This window comes from Otolemur garnettii, unplaced genomic scaffold, assembly GCF_000181295.1.
Source record: "Otolemur garnettii isolate 467f Iridium unplaced genomic scaffold, OtoGar3 scaffold00115, whole genome shotgun sequence".
In the NCBI taxonomy this organism is placed as follows: Eukaryota; Metazoa; Chordata; class Mammalia; order Primates; family Galagidae; genus Otolemur; species Otolemur garnettii.
Window position 1 is genome coordinate 3227313 of NW_003852510.1, and position 5776 is coordinate 3233088.

General features: G+C 37.6%; 1 protein-coding gene across 1 annotated transcript in view; it reads right to left on the bottom strand.

The window, feature by feature from the left end:
* Positions 1–5776, bottom strand: part of MPP5 (membrane palmitoylated protein 5) — a 106332-nt gene that overhangs the window by 67745 nt on the left and 32811 nt on the right. The window contains exon 2 of the mRNA XM_003797385.3: positions 332–418. The gene's annotated coding sequence lies outside the window, so the exon portion shown is untranslated. The remainder of the gene's footprint in view (positions 1–331; positions 419–5776) is intronic.

The following is a 5776-nucleotide window of genomic DNA, read 5'->3' on the forward strand; positions in this document are numbered from 1 at the left end:
AAACAGAACCAGCTGGGAAACAAGACAGGTTAACATGAAGACAATTACCTTTATTAGCAGTATCTAATTTGAAGGCAGATGGAAACAGAAGAGTATACTTCATATGCATAAACATGTTCATCTTACACTAGTGTCTAGAACTCTAGAAATTTTTCATTTCACCCTTTCTCCCCTTCTCTAGCAAGAACGTCCTTTGACCAGCAGCTGGGAAGTCTCATTTTAAGTTATCAGCATTCCTCAGACATTCTAAGAGGTTCAGCTATTCGTTTCCATAGAAACAGCTTTGTCAGCTAACACAGAACCCTGGCCAAGAAAAGTGAAAAGAACTTACATTATGCAAACTGGAAAAACCTTGTCTACTGTCCTCTTAGTTTCTCTTCTCTGGTATTTCACAAAACTCAAGGTTAACTTTGTTACTCTGTAAAACAGAAAAATGAGATGATTAATCAAGAGTGAACGTCTATGGTGTTTTCAAGGGGGAGACAAGGAAAGCAAAGTTCATTCAATATGATATCCAATTCCATAAGCAGACAACTAGGATTTCTTAGCATGAAGTTGTAAAAATGCACCACTACCACCACCACCCCTAGTCTCTAATGAACATCAATTAAAATCGATGCTACTGTACTTATGTTAGTGTTGCAGGGAACATCAGATAGTGCAGCCACATTAGAAACAGGCAATTTCTCAACAGGCTAAACACAGTTACCGTATGTCCCAGCAATTGCACTCCCAGGTATATTCCAAGAGAAATGAAAACACGCATTCACATGCACACAAAGTAAATAACTGTTTAAGAAATATTCACATCAGCCTTTTCATAATAGGTAAAAGTGGAAGAAATCCAAATGTTCATCAAATGATTAACAGATAAAAAGTTATATAACTATATATGAAATATTATTTGGTAATAAAAAGAAATGAAAAATGATACATGCTATTATACAACAAAGATAAACCTTGGAAATGGAAGTTAATGAAGCTGGTCATAAAGGACCACATACTGACTTCGGAGGCCAAGGCAGGTGGATTGCATGAGCTCATGGGTTCAAGACCACCCTGAGCTAGAGCAAGACCTTGTCTCTAAAAATAGCCCAGCATTGTGGAGGGTGCCCATAATCACTTGGGCCCAAGAGTTTGAGGTTGTTAGCTTTAATGCCACAGCACTCCACTGAGGGCAACTGAGACTCTGTCTCAAAAAAAAAAAAAAGCACATACTGCACTTACTGTATGATTCCACTTATGAAACATCCAGAAGAGACAAATCTATAGAGATAGAAAGTAGATGAGTATTGTTTAGGTCAGGAGTGGGTAGGTAGGAGAATCCAGCCAAGGCATGCCATTTCTTTTAGGAGATGATATAAACTGTGGTGATGGCCACACAACTCTGAATATTCTAAAAGTGACTGAATTTGCATGCTTAAAAATGGATGAATTGTATGATATGGAAATTTTATTTCAAAAGAGCTGGTTAGACTTGGTGCCTGTAGCTTAGGGGTTAGGGCGCCAGCCACATACACTGGGGCTGGCAGGTTCAAACCCGGCCTGGGCCTGCTAAACCACAATGACAACTGCAACAACGAAATAGCCAGGCATTGTGGTGGGTGTCTATAGTTTCAGCTACTTGGGAGGCTGAGGCAAGAGAATTACTTAAGCCCAAGAGTTTGAGGTTGCTGTGAGCTGTGATGCCATAGTACTCTACCAAGGACAACATAGTGAGACTCTGTCTCAAAAAAAAACTGATTAAGAAACAATGAAATACTATATAAAACAATAAAATGGCTAAAATTAAAAAGGCTGACAGCCAGGTGCGGTGGCTCACGCCTGTAATCCCAACGCTGTGGGAGGCTGAGGAGGGAGAATTGCTTGAGCTCAGGAGTACGTGACTCACTTGAGTGAGAATGAGACCCCAACTCATGAAAAAAAATAGAAAAACCCAGCCGGCGTGCTATGGCGCCTCTAATCCCAGCGGCTTCCAGAGGTTAAGGCAGTGGGATGTCCACAAGCTGGAGTCTGAGGTTGCAGTGAGCTACCAAGCCACGGCACTCTGCTTAGGGGCATAGAGTGGGACTCTGTCTCAACAACAACAACAACAACAACAACAAAAAAAAAAGCTGACAATACTAAGCATTGGTCAGAACACAGAGAAACTGAAACCCCCCATACAATACTGGTAAGAATGTAAACTAGCAGAGTCTGTTCGGCAGTTTCCTTAGAAAGTTAAACATAAATTTACCATAATGCCCAGCAATTCCTCACAGGAAAAATAAAAGTATATTTTTATTTGTAAAAGCCACTAAGATGTATACAGAATATGCATAGGACAATTATTAATAATAGTTTAGAACTGGATACTATCCTTCAGCTGGTAAATAAACAAAATAGGGAATACTATTCAGCAACAAAAAGATGAATGGTCTCAAAAACACAATGCCAAAGACTATGATTCCATTTATATGAAATTTCTAGGAAAGTCAGAACTAGTACTATTACAGAAAGCAGTCTGGTGGTTTCCTGAGAAGCGAGACTGACTGCAAAAGGGCCTGAGAAAATTTTTCACATGATAGAAGGGATCTAAAATTAGATTTTGGTCATGCCTACATAATGATACAAATTTACTAAAAGAAATTGTATCCATAAAATGTGAATTTTATGAAATGTAAAATTATACTTGAAGCTGTTTTAAAAATTCATTAAATTGAATACTTTAAGTCATTGAACATTAATGAAAGTTATACCTATTTAGCTGATTTTAAAAGAAAAAACCTCAAATTTTATACTTACAATGACATCTTGCTGCATATAAATTATACCTCAAAGAATCTGATTTTTTAAAAAGATCACTGCATATTCCAAAAACAAGTCATACACTAACATGACATAAAAGACCCTATTACTCAACATATGTTTAACTCAAATGTATAAATTTCAATTCCCAACAATGAATGGCCCATACATCTTCACAGAAGGAACTTAGTTAGGTCAAAAACCAAGTAAATACAATTTAAAACTGAGATATATTTGGGCCAGTTATGCAAGGGATTCACTCTGAAATTACTACTCAGTAAAAAGGGTACAATATAAACAAAATAAACAGACTCCCCAAGATTTAATCAGAAAATCTAGTTCATATAGAATAGAATTAAAAAGCCTTTTTAATAAATATTTTAAACTTAAAAAAAAAACCCTATATCTGAAGTAAATAGAACTTCTTTAACTCAATAGATACCATAAAAAAAAGTTTTTAAGGCTATTTAGGCCTATTCATACAACTGACAAATCAAGCCTTTTTTTTTTTTGAGACCGAGTCTCATTATGTTACCCTCGGCAGAGTGCTGTGGCGTCACAGCTTACAGCAACCTCAAACTCTTGGGGCTTAAGCGATTCTCCTGCCTCAGCCTCCCATGTGCTGGGACTACCATAACATCTGCCATAACACCCAGCTATTTTTTGGCTGTAGTTGTCATTGCTGTTTGGCAGGCCTGGGCTAGGTTCAAACCCACCACCTCCAGTGTATGTGGCTGGCACCCTAAACGCTTGAGCTACAGGCACCGAGCCCAAATCAAGCCTTTTAAATTAAAAGTCCAAGATTTACTTTTTATTGGAATACCATCCCTGACAAGTCCTATAATAAAGGGCATTTCTAAAATTCCACGCAGTTCATGGTTTACATTTCAGAAAGAAGTACCTACATTTATCATCCAGATAACTGCATTCCAAAGAAGGCACTACTATTCTCATAGCTTTAAAACTAACTGTATTCAGAATGCACTAAGCAGATAAATTTGTAAAAAATGAAAGTAAAATTCTTCTTGGTTAAAAAAATCTTCAAAGTAAAAATCAATAAATAAAGATTTCAAATAAAAATACAGGTAACATATACTTAAATCACACAGATCTAAGATCACAGAGATTACTTTCAGGCGTCCTCAAACTATGGCCCCTGGGCCACATACGGCCCACCGAGGACATTTATCTGGCCTGCCAGGTATTTTTGCTGCCACTGCCTGTCCTGCTTAGCAGTCAACTTGTCCCAGGGCCCACAGTCCGGCCCTCCAACGGTCTTAGGGACAGTGAACTGGCCCCCTGTTTAAAAAGTGTGAAGACCCCTGACTTAGATCATATAACTTAGAACACATAACAAGTCACATAGATGGCTCAGCGCCAGCCACATACACCTAAGGTGGCCAGTTTGAATCCCCAGCCCGGGCCCGCCAAACAACAACGATGGCTGCATCCAAAAAATGGCCGGGCGTTGTGGCGGGCGCCTGTGGTCCCAGCTACTTGGGAGGCCGAGGCAGGAGACTCGATTGAGCCCAGGAGTTGGAGGTTGCTGTGAGCTGTAATGCCATGGCCCTCTACCCAGGGGGATAGCTTGAGGCTCTGTCTCAAAAAAAAAAACAAACAAGTCACATAGATCATATGCCCTCAAGGGCAGAAAAGAATGGTATGATTCCTGACAATTCAGCTGGATATCAATAAGGTAGAATCATTAGCTAAGATGATACATCTTTCTCAGATGGAAACATGTAGATATTTAGTAGAATTTGCATTTCTGGCAAAAGTCACACATAAAATATACCTATGACGGAAAGATTTACTATGCAAGTTCTAGTTATCATCTTATGATTCTAGGCCATGCAATTGTCTTGAGATAAAAATTACAATAAGGTAACATGTACAAAAGGGCTGGAAAAATATTGCTGCATTTACAATGTGCTAACCATCTATTATCATAAAATACTCATTTACAAAATGTTATCAAACAATATTCTGATTTCCAAATGGAATATCCACATGCAGAAGAAACTGGACCTTTACTCACATGATCTATAGTACAAAAATCAATCCAAAATAGATTAAAGACAAACATGAGATTGTAAACTATAAAATAACTTGAAGTAAACACAGGGCAAAAACTACATTTTTAGGTAACCAAAACTACATTGGTCTGAGCAATGATTTTTTTTTGGATTTGACCCCAAAAGCACAGGCAATAAAAGCAAAAATAGACAGATGAAATTACATCATACTAAAATGCTTTTGCACAGCAAAGGAAATAACACTGCTGAGACAACCTACCGACTAGGAGAAAACATTTGCAAGCCATATATTTGCTAAGGTGTTAATATTCAAAATACCATTGTTCTTCCAACATCCGCAGGGCAACTGGTTCCAGGACCTCTGCACATACCAAAATCTGCAGATGTTCAAGTCCTTTATATAAAATGTGTAGTATCTAAAAAACCCTATATACTTTATATCGTCTCTGGATTACTTATAATACCTAATACAATGTAAAACGTACGTGAACATTATGCCGCACTGGTTTTTAAATTTTTTTTTATTGTTGTATTGTTATTTTTCAATCTATGATTGGCTTAATCCACCAACTACAAATCCATGGATACAGAAGGTTGGCTGCATAGAAAGAACTCAAACAACTCAGTAATAAGAAAAAAACCTCAATTTAGAAGTGGGAAAAGGTCTTAAATAAATATTTCTCAAAAGATATACAAATGGCCAACAGTATATGAAAAAATGTTCAACATCATTAATCATTAGGGAAACGTAAATTAAAACCACAATGAGATATCATCGCACTCCTATCAGAATGGCTACTATCAAAAAGACAAAAGATAAATGGTGGCAAGGATATGGAGAAACCCCGTACACTGCTAAGAGAAATGGAGACTTTACATCCTTCATGTTCACATGGATGGAGCTGGAGAATGTTCTTCTGAGCAAAGTATCACAAGAATGGAGGAAAAAATAT